This window comes from Thalassophryne amazonica, chromosome 15, assembly GCF_902500255.1.
Source record: "Thalassophryne amazonica chromosome 15, fThaAma1.1, whole genome shotgun sequence".
Classification (NCBI taxonomy): Eukaryota; Metazoa; Chordata; class Actinopteri; order Batrachoidiformes; family Batrachoididae; genus Thalassophryne; species Thalassophryne amazonica.
In genome coordinates this window covers 58,415,647-58,437,495 of record NC_047117.1, presented here as the reverse complement: position 1 = coordinate 58,437,495, position 21,849 = coordinate 58,415,647, and the positions used below count along the sequence as shown (strand labels likewise).

General features: G+C 42.6%; 1 long non-coding RNA gene across 1 annotated transcript; it reads right to left on the bottom strand.

The window, feature by feature from the left end:
- Positions 1-301: 301 nt before the first annotated feature.
- LOC117526898 lies at positions 302-20,513 on the bottom strand. Its single transcript, XR_004565379.1, has 3 exons — positions 20,374-20,513; positions 2,232-2,335; positions 302-1,045 (listed from the first exon to the last, which is right to left on the bottom strand). It is a non-coding gene; the product is annotated as an uncharacterized LOC117526898 (long non-coding RNA).
- Between the last annotated feature and the right edge of the window lie 1,336 nt (positions 20,514-21,849).

The window sequence follows — 21,849 nt, the reverse complement described above, 5'->3', positions numbered from 1 at the left end:
GATTTAATGTTTCAACCATCTTAATAAATAGACTTTGTGTAAAAGCTAATAAATGACTAAATAAATTTTATCCGTGTGCCTGTAAGATCTCTAAAAGATTTCAAACAGCAGGTTACATCTCACTGTAATCCCACTGTCAGAGTGTTCCATGATGCATATGGCCGACGCACATCCAAAATGTCCTTGTAACTATCTGATCTTAACCTAATTGCTTTTTTAAATGGCTGATGCACAAAATGTCCTTGTATTTGGCGCAACCATCTGATCCTTTTATTGCTGTCTAATTGATAAAACTATCTGATAACTGTGTAATTGATAAAAGCAAAGTATTCAGATCTATTTGGACAGCATGATGGAACACTGATTTATTGTTTGGCATCGACATCCACAAACACTTTAAGATTTTTACATAACAACCTTGTACATAACGTGAGCAGACACCCCCTTATATCCGCTCACCTCACTTTGTAACCAATCACATAACTGCTGATTCACGACAGGCTAAGGACTGCCCCCATGGGGTCGGCTGGAGGAACAAAAGTTAGCATAGAAAGGAAATCTGGGCTCTTTGTCCCAGATGTAGCTGTATCAGTGTTTGAACTTTTTCAAAACAACATCTAAACTTTGAAGTCTGTTTCCTGTCCAATTCTTTTTGAGATCACTCACCACATAAAAGAACTTAACACCACTGGCATGTCTAGAAATAAGTGTAGCATTGTCTCAACAGCAACAAGGGAAAGGTGAAGGTGATACTGTAATAATCATTTGAGAAAGAAAAAAACAGTCACAAGAGTCTGTCTTTTTGTCTTCTGGCTGCTCCTGTTTGGGGATTGCCACAGTGGATCATCTGTATCCATCTAATCCGCTCCCACGTGAAACCGATATGGAACTCCAATTTAATGTTAACTTTATTTATATATTTTTTTCACAGATCCAATTCCTGACTCGTGTACAATAAAGATTATTCCAGTTTTTCTGATCCTCCACTCCTCCAGCTGTAACACAGTTTTCATCAGGTAAATCCGGTTGATTATGCCACCAGTACCTACAAAGAAAGAATTCCTTGGTCAGCCTTTAAAATCATCACTTTTAAAACAGAAATCATATCATTGTACCTTTTAGCAAATAACAATCACATTCAAAATGTTTGATTTCAATCATTTTAAAAAGACAGAGGAGAGCTTTATCATTTGCAAAATCAGACATATCCTGAATGGTCATTTTTGTATCACAAAACTCAAGACTAAAACAATATGTGCTCATCCCCTGTCAGGTTTCTCTATCACTGTCCATTAGAACAAAGGAGTCCCCAACAGGAACCTTTACCAGGTGCCCACGAAGAGTCTCCAAGAAGGCTGGGTCCTCTGACCTGTTTGGTGCATATGCATAAACAACAGTCAGACTCCTCTCTGTGACACAAAGTCGTACTGAGGCAGCCCTCTCTTTCACCACAGAAAATTTCAAACTAACGTGTTACGGCACAAAACTAGTCTCTAAATTAACTGACCCCCCACCAGGCCTAGCCACCCAGTAACCAGACTCACTGCCAGTTCCTCTTGTTGTCACATTGACCAGCAATCTCCTTCCAGCTACATGCCTCAGCGGTCAACCTGCACTCAAAGCACACATTTCAGGGTTTTTTAAAGGTGTGAAACACATGCATAAAACTCAGCTGTGTTACAGCAGCATCCTCAGTGAGACTTGATCTGCCATTTCTCCCCAACAAACATACACACACCATCACCACCAGCTGTTGTATCAGCACTGCCCAAGCCCTGCCCACTGCTACACGCAACACACCAAATTCCCTGAAACACACTCAACAAAAAGCACTCAGGTGGCAACTTGTGAGTATGTCTACTTCTGCCCTATGCCTCTCACCTTGGGCAACTCTAGATTCCAGCCCCTTTCCAGGAGTTTGATTCCAGAGCCTGTGCCGTGCACAGAGGGCAGTGCAACTATTTGTAGTTGGTATTGCTTGGCCTCTCGTGCAAGTTCAAGTTCCTTCTGCACCACAGCTATGACGTACCACATTACAAGAGTCAACATTACAAGAGTGTGGGTGTAAATATTCTAAAATATATGACATTCAACTCACGTAACAAAATTACACAAGCAGCCACATGTTTTGGATTTGCAGGAATCAGTGCCTCACATTTATTTCTCCACTATGTGGACAACAGTGTTATACATCTGTAAAGTAATGAATGAAAACAGTGAATAGGTCTTACGGTGTCTTTAGTGGCTCTCCATTTACCCATTTCCAAGTACCATGTGGCTGTTCATTGGTCAGACCAATCCAGTGTGCCACACTGATCTTGCTGGTGATGAATTTCTGTTTCAAAGAAACATTAAATATAAACAAATGAATGGAGACAGAAGTACATCAGAAATATAAATACAATATGGATTACTTTAAGAAGAAAATAGAAGACATTAGGTTAAACATATCCCAGCATGCCACTACACCCTATTATTGAGGTGGGCGCCATTACTGAGGTACTACCTAGATTTACAGAATTTGACAGTATCTCTCTAGGCATGCTGACGAAACTCGTAATGCCAACAAAAAGCACAACCTGTTTATTTGATCCTATACCAACAAAATTGTTTATGCTGGAAATAATTAATCTTTCTTTAACTTCTGGATCTGTTCCTAAATGTTTCAAATCTGCAGGGATTAAACCATTGCTTAAGAAACCTAATATTAACTGTAGAATACTGAAAAACTATTGGCCGATATCAAATCTATCATTTTGCTCTAAAATTCTGGTAAAAAGTGGTTTCATGGCAGCTCATGGACTATTTTACTGAAAATCATCTCTTTGAGCCACTGCAGTCTGTTTTTAGAAAATATCATTCCACAGGGACGGCTCTCACTAAAGTGGTGAATGATCTTCTGCTTGCAGTGGATTCAGACAACAATATGGTTCTTGTGCTGCTAGATCTCAGTGCTGCATTTGATACTGTGGATCATCGTATTCTACTTGATAGGCCGGAAAATCATTTTGGGATTACTGGGAGTGCCCTTCCATGGTCGGCGTCATACTTGACTAGTCGTTCTCACTGTGTTCTGTGCAGTAACGCTACCTCTAACCTTAGTGACATGAAATTTGGGGTCCCACAGAGGTCTGTCTTAGACCCCCTACTTTTCTCACTTTATATAGCACCCCTTGGGCACATATTTCGGCGCTTTGGGATTACTTTTCACTGCTATGCAGATGATACTCAGTTATACATGCCGCTAACTGCTAGTAATCTCATCAATATAAATCCTTAGAAGATTGCCTTGCATCAGTGAGAAGCTGGATGTCTAGAAACTTCCTACTTTTAAACTCTGATAAGACTGAAATGATGGTTCTTGGTCCAGTGAGTCATCGGCATCAATTTGACCAGTTAACACTTAGCCTAGGCTCGTGTGTCATACATCACACGGACAAAGTGAGAAACCTTGGGGTAATTTTTGATCCTATGTTGTCCTTTGGCCTCCACATTAATAATATTACAAGGACTGCTTTCTTCCACTTGCGAAATATAGCGAAGATTCATCCCATCCTGTCTATGGCTGATGCTGAGACCCTGATCCATGCGTTTATCTTTTCTAGATTGGACTACTGCAATGTTTTATTTTCTGGTTTACCAATGTCCAGCATTAGGGGTCTCCAATTGGTTCAAAATGCTGCTGCCAGACTTTTGACATGAAGCAGAAAGTTTGACCACATTACACCGATTTTGGCATCCCTTCACTGGCTTCCTGTCCCAGTGAGATTGGAATTTAAGGTTCTGCTACTAGTCTATAAAATTGTTCATGGACTGGCACCTCCCTACCTAGCTGACCTAATTAAACCTTACGTACCAGCCCGGGCTTTGCATTCTCAGGGTGCAGGACTACTTTGTGTCCCTAGTGTTGTGTGTTGGGGGGTTTGGCTGGATGTTTTTGTGTTGTTTTCTTTTCTTTGCTCTCCAGGTGGTATGCAAACTGGTTTTTGTCTGTGGAGAAGGTGCTGACAGAAGAGTCCTTCACCCTCATCAGCATTATTAGCTGCACCTGTGGAGGATGTTCACGTGCAGGCCTACTGACTCGCAGCACCTGTGGATGATGCTCACGTGCAAACTTAAAGACTTTCAGCTGAAGCAGATAATGAGATGGCGTTCTGCATTTAAGCCATGAGTGGTTCAAGCAGAATTGCCGGGAACTCGACCTTGTGACGTTCGTTTGTGAGACGCTGAGGACCGTGCCTGTGAAGGAGGACGGGTGAGGGACACATGCTGTCAGCACACATCAGAGGTGATTATTGTCTGAATGATCGTTAATAGTAATTTGGCATTCTGTTACGCAGTATATTTGAACATTGATGAGAATTGTGCAGTTTGCTTCTCACTGCCGTGGCGTACGGACTGATGATCCTCCACCTGTTGTGAGAAGCTGCTCATTTACATAAAGCTTAAATTCAGACCTGAATGTGTTGCTGATAGTGTGTGCCTCTGAAGGATATTTGCTGTAGCTCTGTTGACTTACCTCACCTTTTCCATCCTTCACAGAGTCAGTTTGTCGTGTCCACCTGGGGGGTGTTTGGCGGTGAATCTGAGTCCAGAAGCGCCGAGGCTTCGATCCTTTTGGGCGCTGGAGAGCGCGCCGTCCTTCACTCCGCCAGACAAACCAAATATTTATGTTGTACACTAATTATTGCACTGGAGGGGAAATAAAATCGTTTTGTTTGTGGAACCGCTTTCTGGTTATTTAGCGCTGGGTTCGGTCAGACGTTGGTCCGCTCCTCAACCTGCGTCTGCACATAACAGTAGTTCCCGGCCATTCCAAAATGGACCCAGCGGCAGAAGCTGTTCCATTTGCTGAAAGAGTTCAAGAACACTTGGAGAAAATATGGGAGCAATTACAGCTTCTCGCAAACCAAATTAAACAAACAGATGCTGCGTTACGGAGCTTGCAGCGCAAGCTGTTCCGCTTCCTGCTGCTCCAGCTGCGGCACCATCAATACCGGTGCAGATAACTCCGTCACCCAGAGATTCGGCTTCCGAACCAATCATTTGTCATCCGGAGCCTTATGCGGGAAACGTTGAAGCCTGTGCTCCGTTTTTGATGCAATGTTCTCTGGTTTTTGCTCAGCGACCGGCTTCCTTCTCTTCTGATGGTAGCTGTGTCTCATATGTGACAAATTTGCTCCGAGGTGACGCCTTAGCTTGGGTCACTGCGTTGTGGAGTAATAACTCCCCATTGTTAGGATCCTTTAAGGATTTCTCCCGGGAGTTCTGCTTGGTTTTTGACCATCCGGTGAAAACAAATACCGTTGCCCAACGGTTGCTGAATCTCAGGCAGGGGAGGCGGAGTGCGGCGGATTATGCCGTGGATTTCTGAATTTTTTCTGCTCAGTCCGGTTGGAATGCCACAGCTTTAAGAGGAGTGTTTGTGGATGGTTTGAACGATTCATTAAAAGACGAGCTAGCAGTCCGTGACGAACCAAAAGATTTAGATGAACTAATATCTTTGGTTATTCATCTAGATGATCGGATAAAGGAACGTGGACAGGAGAGAGGGCGGACATCAGAGCGGGTTTTTTCATCTCGGGGCTTTCCCCGACACAGATCTGGGCTGCCTCTTCTTGGCCCCACTGAGACTCCTCCGACGGGACCTCTGGCTCCTCTTGCGGATGAGCCCATGCAGCTCGGACGAGCTGAAGCCGCCATATTGCCCCGGTCATATAAGCGTCAAGAAAGATAGTGATGACGTATCTCCAGGTGTTCTGGGACAGGCATAAAAATGGACACACAAAAAAAAAAAAAAATCTTTGGTTGTTTAGTTATTTGGGCTATTTTTGTTTTTTTTTTGTAAGGGGTTATAAATTGTTTGGGGATTTAGAGGCGGTTCTGGTGGAGTAAACGACTGGCAGTTCGGAGCTCGGCTGGACTCAGGTAATCGTTTGTTTTCATTATTTGGACTTAGGTATTTTCTGTTTGAGGATTGGGTCATTTTGTTTTGTTGTTTTTTATTTCCCTGCTTCCCTAACCCCAACCTCACATTGCTCTGAGACCGTTTGTCTTTTGGGTTGTGGGGTGGTGCAGGTTGGTCATGCTGAGCGTTTCTCAGAAGACCTCTGCACCTAGGGGGGGTTGTCAGGGGCGTTTTTTTGGGTTTGGTTAGGGCCCGGTTCCTCTCCAGCCCCGGTGGGCCTTTGACCGTTCGTCATTGGTGTTACCGGGGTGTGGTGCAGCGGGAACATACCTCAGTCGGAGTGTTGGGCCGATCTGTTGCCGTTCGCCATTTTGGTAGTTCCACCCCTCCCGATAGGCTGGTGGTATGGTCAGGTTGGGGCACCGGACGTCTTTCCGGTTTTCCGCTGCGCTTCGGGGATGGGACCGGGTTAGTTTTTCCTGTTTCCTTCCCCAGCTTAGCAGTTTCGTGCCGTTCGCCAAAATTGAGCTAACGATGGGCTCTGGGAGTGATCTGGGGTCTTTCGTGCTGCTGGGGGGGGGTAACAGGGTTTGACAGTCGTTTTATTTTGCCCCCGGGGTGTTTTAATGAGGTCCGCCGGGGGTTGGATTTTTGTGTTATGTTTCCTTCCAGGTTCCACCTCCAGGGTTGATGGGACGGTCCTCTGGGGGGGAACTGATTGTGGGGCCGATTAACCAAGTGTGGCCGGTTCTGGGGTTCCTGGGTTGTGGGGAGGGTGCCTCCTGGGGTTGATGGTACGGTCCTCTGGGGGGCGCTGTTCCTCCGTGTAAACCTGGGAACCTCTGTGGGATTCCGGTTTTGGTTGTCTCTCCTGGAACTGGCGGTAAAGATCTTCTGGGGGGGGTGGGTGGGCTCTGCATATCGTTCTGGGGGGGGGTTGTTTGTTATTTTTCTTTGTGAATTTATGTTTGTATTGTGTTGTTGGGGCTGTGTTGGGTTATTGCATTTGGGAGTTTTTCTTTTCTTCCCGGGGTTGGATGGGACGGTCCCCTGGGGAGGTTTTGGGTGGGTTTTGTGTTTTTCTTCTATGTTGGGTTGTATATGGGACTTTTTTGGGGTTTTTGTTGATGCCAGCCGGCCTTCCAGCCGCGGTGCCCTGTCCTGCCGTCTGCTTTCTGTCATGGACCCCGGAGGGAGGTGTTGTTCTCGAACCTGGTCTGTTCGGTTGCCGGGAGGCTTCCCGTTGATGGGGGGGTACTGTTGTGTGTTGGGGGGTTTGGCTGGATGTTTTTGTGTTGTTTTCTTTTCTTTGCTCTCCAGGTGGTATGCAAACTGGTTTTTGTCTGTGGAGAAGGTGCTGGCAGAAGAGTCCTTCACCTTCATCAGCATTATTAGCTGCACCTGTGGAGGATGTTCACGTGCAGGCCTACTGACTCACAGCACCTGTGGATGATGCTCACGTGCAAACTTAAAGACTTTCAGCTGAAGCAGATAATGAAATGGCGTTCTGCATTTAAGCCATGAGTGGTTCAAGCAGAATTGCCGGGAACTCGACCTTGTGACGTTCGTTTGTGAGACGCTGAGGACCGCGCCAGGGTTTGACACATCGTGCCTGTGAAGGAGGACGGGTGAGGGATACATGCTGTCAGCACACATCAGAGGTGATTATTGTCTGAATGATCGTTAATAGTAATTTGGCATTTTGTTACGCAGTATATTTGAACATTGATGAGAATTTGCTTCTCACTGCCGTGGCGTACGGACTGATGATCCTCCACCTGTTGTGAGAAGCTGCTCATTTACATAAAGCTTAAATTCAGACCTGAATGTGTTGCTGATAGTGTGCCTCTGAAGGATATTTGCTGTAGCTCTGTTGACTTACCTCACCTTTTCCATCCTTCACAGAGTCAGTTTGTCGTGTCCACCTGGGGGGTGTTTGGCGGTGAATCTGAGTCCAGAAGCGCTGAGGCTTCGATCCTTTTGGGCGCTGGAGAGCGCGCCATCCTTCACTCCGCCAGACAAACCAAATATTTATGTTGTACACTAATTATTGCACTGGAGGGGAAATAAAATCGTTTTGTTTGTGGAACCGCTTTCTGGTTATTTAGCGCTGGGTTCGGTCAGACGTTGGTCCGCTCCTCAACCTGCGTCTGCACATAACACCTAGGGTGAATAAGAAGTCTGCGGGTCACAGAGCTTTCTCCTATCGTGCCCCTGTTCTGTGGAATGATCTCCCTGCATCAATAAACAGTCATATTTAGTTGAGACTTTCAAGTCCAGACTTAAGACACACTTGTTTTCCCTTTCATATGGCTACATACTGGCATAGTATAGTTCTATGCTTTTTACTCTTATAATTTATTTTATTAGGAAACAGACTGGGCCACGACCTCAACTTTCCCTAAATTCTGGGTCTTTTAGTGAAGCTCAGGGCTAGTGGCCGGCGGTCACTTTCGTATTTCCTGTTTTTCTTGTTGTTATACAAATTATACTGTATTTCTTGTCTTTCTGATGCTTGATTCTGTTTTTTTCTCTCTGTGTAAGGTGCAGCTCCATCCAGAGATGGGTGTGGTATTTGTGCTGGAGACCCTTCTGTCCTGTGCACCAACAGCTTTTCCTGTATATTCGTTTTGTGAATTGTTCTGTAATTTAAGTCTGTAGCTTGGCCCAAGCAGAGGGTCACCCCTTTGAGCCTGATCTGCTTGAGGTTTCTTCTTCAGAGAGGGATTTTCCTTACCACTGTTGCTCTGGGGGTTAGTAAGCTTCGACCTTACCGTGTGAAGCGCCTTGAGGCAACTCTGTTGTGATTTGGCGCTATATAAATGAAAATTTAAATATACGAGGTCTCTTAGATAATAAACCGACCCTTTTTTTTTTTTAACTATATGGATTTGAATGACATGCGATTACACCAATCATGCTTGAACCCTCGTGCGCATGCGTGAGTTTTTTCACGCGTGTCGGTGACGTCATTTCCCTGTGAGCAGGCCTTGAGTGAGATGTGGTCCCGCCCTCTCGGCTGAATTCCTTTGTTTCACACGCTGCTCGAGACGGCGCGCGTTACTTTATCAAAATTTTTTCTGGACCTGTGAGGAATATCCGAGTGGATACTATTCGAGAAATTAAGCTGGTTTTCTGTGAAAAGTTTAACGGCTGATGAGAGATTATGGGGTGTTTCTGTCGGTGTAAGGACTTCCCACGGAGCGGGACGTCCTGCAGCGCTTCCAGGCGCTGTCGTCGGCCTGTTTCGAGCTGAAAACATCCTAATTTAAGGCTTAATTCACCCAGGACATCGTGAGAGAACAGTGAAGATTCAGAAGAGGCCGGCATGAGGAACTTATGCAGACATTCCACTGTTTAAGGACATTTTTTTAATGAAAGACGTACGTTTCCGTGACGACTCGGCAAATCTGTGTGCGCCGCGACAGGAAAAACACCTCCGTGTTGAAAACCATTTGTAGAATTCAGGCGGCTTTTAATGGCTTTCAACAAGTGAGTAACTGAGAAATTGTTTAACAGCTTGGGCATGTTCCAACTTGCCCGTTAAGATTTCCAACGGAGGTGTTTTTCCTGCCGCGACCCCCCGCGGTCGGGTCCAGCCCGACATGCGACTCTGCCCGCACGTTCTTTCATTACAAAATGACCGTTAACAATGGAATGTCCGAATAAACTCCTCATGCCGACTTCTTCTGAAAGTTCTCTGTTCTCTGACGACTTACTGCGTCAACAGAGCCTGAAATGTGGAAGTTTTCAACTTGAAACGGCGAGACGCTGCCGCCTCGAAGCGCAGATCACCGTCAGGCGCCGTGGACCGTCCTTAAAGCGACACTACCAGACCAAAATCTCTCATCAGCCGTTAAAATTTTTACCGAAAACCAGCTGAATTTATTGAATGGTGTCCACTCAGTTGTGCCTTACAGTTTTGAAAAATTTTTTATCAAACAAAGCAACAGTCTCTGAGCCATTCCTAAACAATGAAAAAAATCGACGAGCGGGTGGACGACTCCTCACTCAAAGACTGCCCACAGGCGAATGACGTAACCGACAGGCGTGAAAAAACTCTTGCATGCCCACGAGGGTTCAAGCATGTCTGATGTAATCACACATGATTCAAATCCATATGGTTTTTGAAAAAAATAATAAGGTCGGATACTTTTCTAATAGACCTCGTATATATATATATATATATGCATGTGTGGATATATGTCCCCCTCCCATCCAAAGGGCACTTCAGAATTGAGGTAAATTTGGCACACATATATTTTGACATACAGGGAGTGACATAGGCTATTGAGCAGTTTAGGAGTAGTAGATGTGGTAGTATCAGTAGTAGTAGTAGTTTAGGGGAGAGCCACATTTGTGCTGTAGAATTGAGACAAACTTGGCATACATACTTTGCCATACCTAGGCTATGGTGCACTTTAGTACTAGTAGTAGTAATTAAAAGGAGAGACACTTTTGTGCTGCATCATCATTAGTAAGTGTGCTAAAAGGTTGGTGTCATAGATTTCAATTCTGTTTTTTTTTTCCTTGGAACTTTTTCCTCTTCATTTTTGCACTTAACTGTATCAGTAGCATAGTAGTAGCAATAGTAGTAGTTGCTGGAATAGCAGCTGTCTCTTCTTGAGGCAGTTTTAGTCACACCCTAAGAGTTCTCTAAAATCTGGGCTAGGTGGATGGTGATAGCTTTGTTGGTGAAGGTGAAGTTTTCATTTCAGTCTCTGAATCAAACCCGCACTAGAGTAGGTAATCGGCTAGCATATTAATAAATCATTAAAATATCTGTAAAGGTAAGTCAGACTAATTATTGTTGCAGCCTCCCTGTGCCATGTTGTGGTTATTAGATTGACTAATTCACGGCCCCTTGATGAGATTTTTACAGGTGGAGTTTTGCTTGTTTTGGCCACATCTACTAATCGGGTGCCCAAATTCATTCACTGAAAGGCCAAAATGAGTCTGGGTGGAGGCCCACCAGCCATAATTAAATTGTAATATTACGGCAAAGTACATTTCATTATGTTTTGTTCAAAATTAACACAAATTACAACTAAACTCCAATATAAGAAAATAACTTCATTCTTCTCCTTGAATTCAATTTAATTTATTTCATTTATATAGCACTAAATCACAACAAAGCTACCTCAAGGCACTTCACATAAGTAAGGTCTAACCTTACCAACCCCTAGAGGAAACTTTATCGAAGCAGGATTGTGTGCTATATTTTTAGAGTATGTAAAGGGATTCTATTACCCTGATAGTGGAACGAAACATCATGATAGAAAAGCTAGTCTATGGCCTAATAGGACTGAACGTATGCTGAGTACAGACAGACAGGCAGACAGACAGATGAATGGACAGACCCAAAGCCTTTGCAAGACCTGATGGCCATATTTTGATGGCCTCGGGTAATAAAATAAATTACAAATCCATGTTTCTTTTTGCATAACATATTTCAAAGGCAATACATCTTTCTGACAGAATGTGCATGCAAGGTGCTTTGGAAAATTAAGTGGAAAACAGCTGCACCATCCACCTTTTTAATGAAAAGTGAAAATTTCCCTGAATTGAAAAAAAAAATGTATGAAAATGACAACACAGTAACAAATCACTACTGGATACTGTGCATACAATCACAAAATGCATCCAGACAGACCCTGCAGTACATTCTTCAATGACTTATTGATAATAAAAAAAAAAGCATGATTTTCTCTGAGCCCACGAGATGGCAGTAAATGTACTTCTCCCTTTTTTTTCACCTGGGGCCACCACAGCAGATCAGGGATGGAGTTTTACACCGGATCCCCTTCCTGACACAACTCCACATTACATGGAGAGTGAGCAGGGGTGGCTTTGAACTAGGAGCCTGCTGATCTGGATACAAATGCAGTACTTGACCACCATCCCTGCACCTCTGAACCCACTCAATGGTATTGTTCACCAAAAAAAAAAAAAAGGGGGCTGGCCAAATATCTCTTTTGCTGTAAATGGTAATGTGAGGAGACCGAATCAAATTGAAGGCAGACCAAATGCACTCGTCCCAAACTGGGTGGCTGTAATTCAGATGGTCTTTCATCTTATCACAGCCCTAAGCTGGCTAGCATTTCCCCATTGCTGATATTTGACATGATCGTGCACATTTTTGCTGCCAAAAACCAAAACCCAATCAGGGCCTAAAACAGTTGTCGTGTGTAGTAAAAGTTGAGTTGTAGAAAACTGTAATCTAGAACAGTGATTTTCAACCTTTTTTGAGCCGTGGCACCCTTTTTATATTTACAAAATCCTGCGGCACACCACCAACCAAAATAATATTATAATGCTATTACCTCTGGTTTTGCGCAAAACCCAAATATTATTATTATTATTATTATTATTATTATTAATAATAGAAAATCGATACAGAAAACACCGCATTTCGAAAATCCTCAAGCATTTTGCGCTCTGATCTCAAGTAGGGCTGTCACGATTAGGAATTTCTGGAGACGATTAATTGTCAGACAAATAATTGCGATTGACGAATATATTGTCTATTTTTTCTTTTTTTTCCCCCTTCTTTATATTCTACTATTGTAGTATAATTACACAACTCTGGAAGAACGTTTGGCTTCTGTAAGTGGAGAAACTGGGAATGGTGCAACATTTTTATTTTTATCTTCATTTTACATACAGTCCCAACTTTTTCTGATTTGTGGTTGTTTCTGTTGCATTTCTGAAATTGTTTCTCCTCATCAGTCACGTTTTGTGCTTAAACACTGCATTAAGCTCAAGATTGAACAAATAAATATCTTTGGAAAGTAACAGCTGTTAAAGTTCAGAGTTTTCTTTTTTGTTTGTTTGTTTTTTGTGGCTCAGTTCATTCATATATTCTCATTTTTTAAATATGTTTTTAAAGATATTTGACCGTTTATTTCATCTCATGATCTCATAAATTCAGCATACGAAGCGCACATGGTGTGAACAGGACGGTAACGGCAGAATCACACCTTTAGAGAGAAGTAAAGGCAGCTTCACTTTTCCGTTTTGTTAACGTTCACTCGGGTTACAATCCTCTCTCTGCTCCGTGCTCGCTGCGCACTGAACGTGTTGCGCCTGCATTCAGGAATCTCCCTCACCCACCCCCTCCCTCACCCACCCCCTCCCTCGCTGTCTGCAGCCTGTTAACTCCGCGTGCGCACACACACAGGCACGGACACACACACTGACAGCTCCGCATTTTAGACAGCTTTTGAAGACAGCAATGTTTTAATCGGCCGTCAGCCTCCTTGTTATTGTCCCGCCTTAAGACGAGAGCGAGGCTGCAGCACGTTTGACGTCAGATTCTGAGTCGTTTTATGCTTTGTGGATAAAATAAATAATTCACGGTAATCGTGAATATGAAAAATAATCGCGAATATGAAAAATACCCACGGCACCCCTGACGATCGGTCACGGCACCCTAGGGTGCCGCGGCACCCCGGTTGAGAATCACTGATCTAGAAAGTTCTCAACATGTTTAAAAGAAAATTGTGACATCTGGACACATCACAATCCACAAAACGTCAACAATGGAGTAGAATTTGTACAGATATGGGGTAATATATATCTTTTTCTTTAATTTTACAGATGGCTTTGGTTTTCATTAGTGCATCTTGAAATAAATCATTTCTATTTCATTATGAATATGGCTCCTTCTTCTTCTTCTTCTTTGTCTTTCGGCTGTTCCCGTTAGGGGTCGCCACAGCAGATCAATCGTTTCCATCTCACCCTGTCCTCTGTATCTTCATCTGTCACCAACCACCTGCATGCCCTCTCTCAGCACATCCATGAACCTCCTCTTTGGTCTCCCTCTTCTCCTCCTGCCTGGTGGCTCCATCCTCAGCATCCTTCTCCCTATATACCCTGGGTCCCTCCTCTGCACATGTCCAAACCATCTCAATCTCGCCTCTCTGATTTTGTCTCCAAACCGTCCCACCTGAGCTGTCCCTCTGATATGTTCATTCCTAATCTTGTCCATTCTTGTCACTCCCAAAGAGAATCTCAACGTCTTCAGTTCTGCCACCTCCAGCTCTGCCTCCTGTCTTTTTGTTGGTGCCACCGTCTCTAAGCCGTAGCTGGTCTCACTACTGTCTTGTAAACTTTCCCCTTCACTCTTGCTGATATTCTTCAGTCACAAATCACTCCTGCCACCTTTCTCCACCCACTCCACCCTGCCTGCACTCTCTTCTTCACCTCTTTACCACACCTCTCCATTACTTTGAACAGTTGACCCCAAATATTTAAACTCATCTACTTTCACCACTTCTACTCCTTCTAACTGCAGTATTCCACTGGGCTCCCTCTCATTCACACACATGTACTCAATCTTGCTTCTACTGACTTTTATTCCCCTTCTCTCTCTCCCTCCACCTCTCCAGACTAGACTCAACTTGCTCTCTACTCTCACTACAGATCACGTCATCTGCAAACATCATAGTCTATGGGGACTCCTGTCTGATTTCATCTGTCAACCTGTCCATCACCACTGCAAACAAGAAAGGATTCAGAGCTGATCCTTGGTGTAATCCCACCTCCACCTTGAATGAGTCTGTCATTCCGACTGCACATCTCACCGCTATCTCACTCACACTATTCTTGTACATGTCCTGCAATACCTTCACATACTTCTCTGCCACTCCAGACTTCCTCATACAATGCCACAGCTCTTCTCTTGGCACCCTATCATAAGCTTTTTCTAAGTCCACAAACACACAATATAACTCTTTCTGGCCTTCTCTGTACTTCTCCAACGGTATGCTCAGAGCAAACATTGCATCTGTAGTGCTCTTTCTCGGCATGAAACCATATTGCTGCTCACAGATCTTCAGCCGTTTTCTAAGCCTAGCTTCTACTACTCTTTCCCATAACGTCATGCTGTGGCTGATCACCTTTATGCCTCTGTAGTTACTGCAGCTCTGCACATCACCCTTGTTCTTGAAAATAGGAACCAGCACACTTCACCTCCACTCCTCAGGCATCCTCTCACTTTCCAAGATTTTATTAAACAATCTGGTTAGAAACTCTACTGCCATCTCTCCTAGACATTTCCATGCCTCCACTGGAATGTCATCTGGACCAACTGCCTTTCCACCCTTCATCCTCTTCATAGCAGCCCTCACTTCATCCTTACTAATTTCTTGTACTTCCTGATTTACTCTCACCATATCATCCAGCCTTTTCTCTCGCTCATTTTCTTTATTCATCAGCTCTTCAAAATATTCCCTCCACCTTCTCAGCACACACTCCTCACTTGTCAGCACATTACCATGTGCATCTTTTACCACCCTAACCTGCTGCACATCCTTTCCAGCTCTGTCCCTTTGTCTGGCCAATCGTACAAGTCCTTTTCTCTTTCCTTACTATTCAACTTCTTGTACAGCTCGCAATATGCCATTTCCTTCACTTTTGCCACTTCTCTTTTCGCCTCACGCCACATCTCATTTCATTTTTCATTTTTTCATTTAATAGATAGATTGCTCATAACTAATTTCATGGTATGGAGCACAAACAAAAACAAATACATACTTTGGCAAAAGGAAAACACTACAAATCAAAATTCAATACAAATCCAGAACCCCTTTCAAATATGCACCAAGTTTACAAATAATTTTCCTTTTTTCAGATTGAAACAGTAACACAAACTTATGTTTAGACAGACACTCTCTATAGAAAACAGGGATATCTTTTTCTCTTAGTCTCTTGACCTCATGATATGTACAAACAAATAAGACATGGAATTCATCTCCCACAGAACCGCTATTACAAAGGTTACAAGTCCTCAGTGATCTGTCCAGGCCTTTGTATCTGCCAGTGACCTTGGGGATCCTGGTGTTATTAGTTCTCAGGTTGCAAATGGCCTGCCCGTATTTAAGGTTTTCACATAGGTACTTTTCTAATTTGAATTCTTCTTTATATTCAACATAAACGTCACATGATGTCATTTCCCGTAATTGGCTTTGCCATTTTTGTACATACTGGACCCTTTAAAATCCGTTCCACAGTTAACTTAAGCCACTGAACACTACTGAAAGACTGTGAGGACCACACGTAGGACAAACCACATTCATCCAGGGTGTTCTTGACGTCCTGGAGCCACGGGGACATAAAAACACCCTCACAGAACTGTTGGTACAAGTATTGATACATGTGTTGTACTAGTTTGTTGTCATTATTTACTATCAATCTCCCCCAATACCCAATGATTCTCTTTTTTACAGCTATGTGGATGGGGCATCTGCCGAGCTCACCATAAACCAAGTTGTTGCATGTAGATAGTCTAACTTTCAGAATGTATTTAAGAAATCGAATGTGCATTTTTTCTAAAATATCAAGTTTTCCGTAAACTTCACATGCATATAACATAACTGGCATTACTAGCTTGTCAAATAAATGAAGGGTGACATCTAGTGGCAATCTGAGGTTTCTACTTTTCGTAAGCAAAGCAAACATTGCCCTTGAGGCAGAATCATGCAACTCTTTGATGGCCAACTTAAATGATTCATTATAATTAAAAGTCAGTCCCAGGTATTTAAAACAAGGTACAATTTCCTAATTATTTCCATTACACATAAAGCTGAGATTTTTATTATTAGTTTTTCTGTTGCCAAATACTGTTATTTTTGTTTTGTTGCTATTCATTTTTAACCTCCACTTGTTACAATACTCACACATGTGATCAATGGCTTTTTGTAGCCCTGCTTTTGATGTAGCCATAACAATAGTATTGTCAGCAGGGATATCTTTTTCTCTTAGTCTCTTGACCTCAATAGTATTGTCAGCATAAATCAGGACCAATCACTTTAAGTAGATGTCCAACGTGGGACTGTCGAAGTCTATTGTCTGGCAGCCGTTCTGGATTAAATAAGATTCCAATTCATTAATAAATAATGCGAAGAGTAACGGAGACAAATTTTCCCCTTGTCTCACTCCTGTTTGGCTCACAAAAAAATCAGATTTACAACCATTAACATAAATGCATGACTTGATATTATTATACATGCTTTTTACAACCTCAATGAATTTTCCACTATTTTTTTCTTTAACTAATTTGTAACATAATACATCACGCCATACGAGGTCTGTCCATAAAGTATCGTACCTTTTTATTTTTTTTTTAAACTATATGGATTTGATTCATGTGTTTTCACGTCAGACAAGCTTGAACCCTCGTGTGCATGCGTGAGTTTTTCCACGCCTGTCGGTGACGTCATTCGCCTGTGAGCACGCCTTGTGGAAGGAGTGGTCCCGCCCCGTCGTCGGATTTTCATTGTCTGGAAATGGCGGAATGATTTGGGGTTTTTTCCATCAGAATTTTTTCAGAAGCTGTTAGAGACTGGCACCTGGAAACCATTCGAAAAATTTATCTGGCTTTCGGTGAAAATTTTACGGGCTTCACAGAGAATAAGGACTGTTACTACCGCTTTAAGGACGGCCCACAATGGCGCTCGGCGCGCCACGCTCCGAGCCGCGATGACAGGCACGAACCACCGGATTATTTCTAAACGGATGGCTGTGTGGAGCTTGAACCGTCGTGTGCACTTTCTCTGGTTATCACAAGAGCTGGACATCAACCATTTTCCATCAGATTTCACTTTTAACAAGAGATTTTGTTGTGGAAAGCCGCGCGGAGGCTTTGTGCATCACAACCGATTCGCTGTTCGAGCGAGACAAAGAACGCCTCTGTTTCGGCGTGTCAGAGGACAAGTTCAGACATGCAACATGAGTTATAAGAGAAATTGTGGAGAATCGGTCGTGACGCACAAAGCCTCCGCGCGGCTTTCCACGATAAAATCTCTTCTTAAAAGTGATATCTGCCGGAAAATGGTTGATGTCCAGCTCTTGTGATAACCAGAGAAAGTGCACACGACGGTCCCAGTTCCACACAGCCATCCATTTAGAAATAATCCGGTGGTTCGTGCCTATCGTCGCGGCTCGGAGCGCGGCACGCCGAGCGCCATTGTGGGCCGTCCTTAAAGCTGTAGTAACAGTCCTTATTCTCTGTGAAGCCCGTAAAATTTTCACCGAAAGCCAGATAAATTTTTCGAATGGTTTCCAGCTGCCAGTCTCTAACAGCTTCTGAAAAAATTCTGATGGAATTTCCAGACAATGAAAATCCGACGACAGGGCGGGACCACTCCTTCCACAAGGCGTGCTCACAGGCGAATGACGTCACCGACAGGCGTGGAAAAACTCACACATGCGCACAAGGGTTCAAGCTTGTCTGACGTGAAAACACATGAATCAAATCCATATAGTTTAAAAAAAAATAAAAAGGTACGATAATTTATGGACAGACCTCGTACTGTATCAAAAGCCTTACTGTAATCTATAAAAGCACAGTACATCCTCTTTCTCTTAAAGCAGAACAAATCAGTGACTTGTTTCAGTAAGAAAATATGATCAACAGTAGAGTAACTTTTTCTAAATGCTGCCTGGTTTTTCTTCAAGACAGAAGTATTTTCACAAAAATTATACAGTCGATCATTAAGCACATTTGTAAATAGTTTTCCAAGACAACTCAACAGTGTAATTCCTCTGTAATTATTACAATTGTTTTCATCCCCCTTCTTTTTATATATAGGGACAATTAGGCCCAAAAGCCAATCTTCAGGAACAATGCCCGTTTTCAAAATCATATTAAATAAAGTAACATAAATAGGCACAAATATATCCATTGTACTTTTTATATATTCATTGATTACTCCATCTACTCCAGCTGCTGTTCCTGTCTTCAATTTTTGTATTGCCTTTTTAATTTCATCCTCAGTAAAGTCTTTATTTAATATGCTATTGTCAACTGTATCACAATCGATGTCAGTCTTTGTAAAATCATTTACTGGTTCAATTTGATCAGATGACTCTTTAAAGTATTCAAACAAGGCCTCAATTGGAATGGGGCATTGTTTCCTATTTTTATCCCCTTGGTTAAGTTTCTTCCAGAAAAGACTAGGGTTTTTGGATTTAAGAGACACAAGGTCATTGTTAAATTGTCTTGAATAACTACTTTGAGCTTTATTTAAAGTTGCTCTATATTGTTTACATTTATGTTTTAGGAATTGTGACCTCTGCAAAGTGTTGTGCTTGAGATGTGCTCTTTTAGCTCTTCGATATTGTTGTCTTATTTGCTTACACTCTCTGTTAAACCATTTTGCCTTTACCTGGTTAGTATATTTCTTTTTTGACTTTACTTTTAGTTTAAATGTTTGTTTTGCACTATTAATCATTATTTCACATATAGTTTTTGCTATTCCATTCACTGACATATGGTTCATATTATGTGACAAATCATTAACTTTGTATAAATCTATATTTTCTATAAATTCACTGCATTTTTCATTTTTCCATTTCCCAATTATTCCGTCTTGTTCTTCATTTAAAACTATAGCATTTGACTGGTTGTTGTCAAGCCTACCCACAATGTTTACATCGAGTATAGTTTCTACAACACAATGTTTATCTGAAAATAAAGGGTCAAATTCATGTACATAGAAATGTTTAACTTTACTAAGAAGAAATGGTGATCCATTCATATAATCAATCACACTATTTTCAACTGTTGTTGCCTTTCCAATCAAGTCAAATCCACATCTACCATAGAATATGCAAAGGGAGAGATTTTTACACATTTCCAATAGTGCTTTTCTGTAGCCACCATGATCTTTGTGCGTGTCATTTGACTTTCTATGTGTTGGAATGTTAAGCATTTCTAACTGACTTAGAACTGTCGGGTTGTCTTCACCTTCAATTTCATCTACATAAACAAGATCACAATTTTCTTGAGTATGTGCATTCAAGTCCCCACATATCATAACATAACTGTTTTCCAAGTTATTATTAAGGATGACCTGAGCGAGCTCATCAAAAAGTCCTATACTAGAATATTTGGTATTATACGGTATTATCTGCTCTCTTCCACAACATGTCTTTTTCCTGATTCTCTCCCCTCAGCCCCAACCAGTCCCAGCAGAAAACTGCCCCTCCCTGAGCCTGGTTCTGCTGGAGGTTTCTTCCTGTTAAAGGGGAGTTTTTCCTTCCCACTGTCGCCAAGTGCTTGCTCATAGGGGGTCGTTTTGACCATTGGGGTTTTTCTGTAATTATTGTATGGCTTTTGCCTTACAATATAAAGCGCCTTGGGGAAACTGTTTGTTGTGATTTGGCGCTATATAAATAAAATTGATTTGATTTGATTTAATAAGGTCAGGTCAGGTAAAAGTCCTCTTTATATTATTCCTGAACAGCCCATAAATTCAACCAAACCATGGATGGTAAATTTTTCCCTCAAACATTTGTTGTGGGGAAACAAAGGGGTTAACAAACAACAATTGTTGTTGAAATAAGAACCTGCAGTTTTCTGAGAGTTATGTCAACATGATTGTAAGGGAATAAAAAATTATTTATCTGTTAACAATGTGGGCAAATCAAACCTCAATTATTCAATTCAACATCTGACTCACCTGTTCATCTTCACTAGATATAATCACCAGGTGGGCACCACGTTTTTCACATTCTGCTTTGCTGTTGTACCAGGTTTTTTGTGTGATGGAGAACAAATAACAGCTGCTACCAAAATTGTTCCCATAAGCACATACATCTGCCATGGTAAAAAATAAATAAATGAATAAATAAATAAATAATCAGTCAATCTTCACTTAGAAAACACCACAGTAAAATAATGTTGAGTCATATCAAAGACATTAAACAACTACTGACGGCCAACTTTCAAATAACATACGTTTTAGTTTGTCCTCTTGTATGACACAAATAAAACTACTTACTTACTTGAAAGCTGAGCCTGTAATTCATTTTTTTCTTGTGTGAGGTTCCTGTTAATGGTCTCTAACTGACTCATGTTTTGGGTCAGGTTGTAGTTGAGTTCTTCTAGTTGACTGTAACTGCTCTGCAGCTCGTCTCTCTCCTTGGACAGGTTCCTTCTGTCTTCACTGACTGTCACAGAAAAGAAAGAACACACTAATGGTTCAAGCATTGTTGATGGTTCATTATATTTGGTCAATAAAAAATCAACCGAGTTGGAAAACTTACACTGGAGTACCAGGACGATGACAGCAACCAGGAGGAGGAGACTCAGCAGACCCAGAAACACTGCAGTACCGATTACAAGCTTCTTCTGTCCTGATTCGACATTCTCTGAAGTAACTGTGGACACTAAAAGCAATGCAGGACAGAGCCAGTTTAAAAGTAATTAAATTCCTCACTTTTAGCTAAGAGTTTGAGAATGGACACTACTTATATTATAAATCTGTATATATACACTGAACATCCATCCATCCATTTTCTTCCGCTTTATCCGGAGTCGGGTCGCGGGGGCAGCAGCTCAAGCAAAACTGCCCAGACCTCTCGCTCCACACACACCTCCCCCAGCTCCTCTGGGGGAACCCTGAGGTGTTCCCAAGCCAGCCGAGAGATGTAGTCCCTCCACCGTGTCCTGGGTCTTCCCCGTGGCCTCCTTCCAATGGGACGTACCCGGAACACCTCTCCAGCGAGGCGTCCTGGGGGCATTTGGAAAAGATGCCCAAGCCACCTCAGCTGGCTCCTTTTGACATGGAGGAGCAACGGCTTGACTCCAAGCTCCTCCCGAGTGACTGAGCTCCTCGCCCTATTTCTAAGGGAGTGCCCAGCCACACTGCGGAGGAAACTCATCTCGGCCACTTGTACTCGCAATCTCGTTCTTTCAGTCATGAGCCAAATCTCATGACTATAGGTGAGGGTGGGAATGTAGATCAATCGGTAAATCGAGAGCTTTGCCCCCCTGCTCATCTCTCTCTTCACCACAACGGTCCGATACAGCAACCGCATCACTGCAGATGCTGCACAAATCCATCTGTTGATCTCATGCTCCATCCATCCCTCGCTCGTGAACAAGACCCCAAGATACTTAAACTACTCCACTTGAAGCAAGGACACTCCACTGA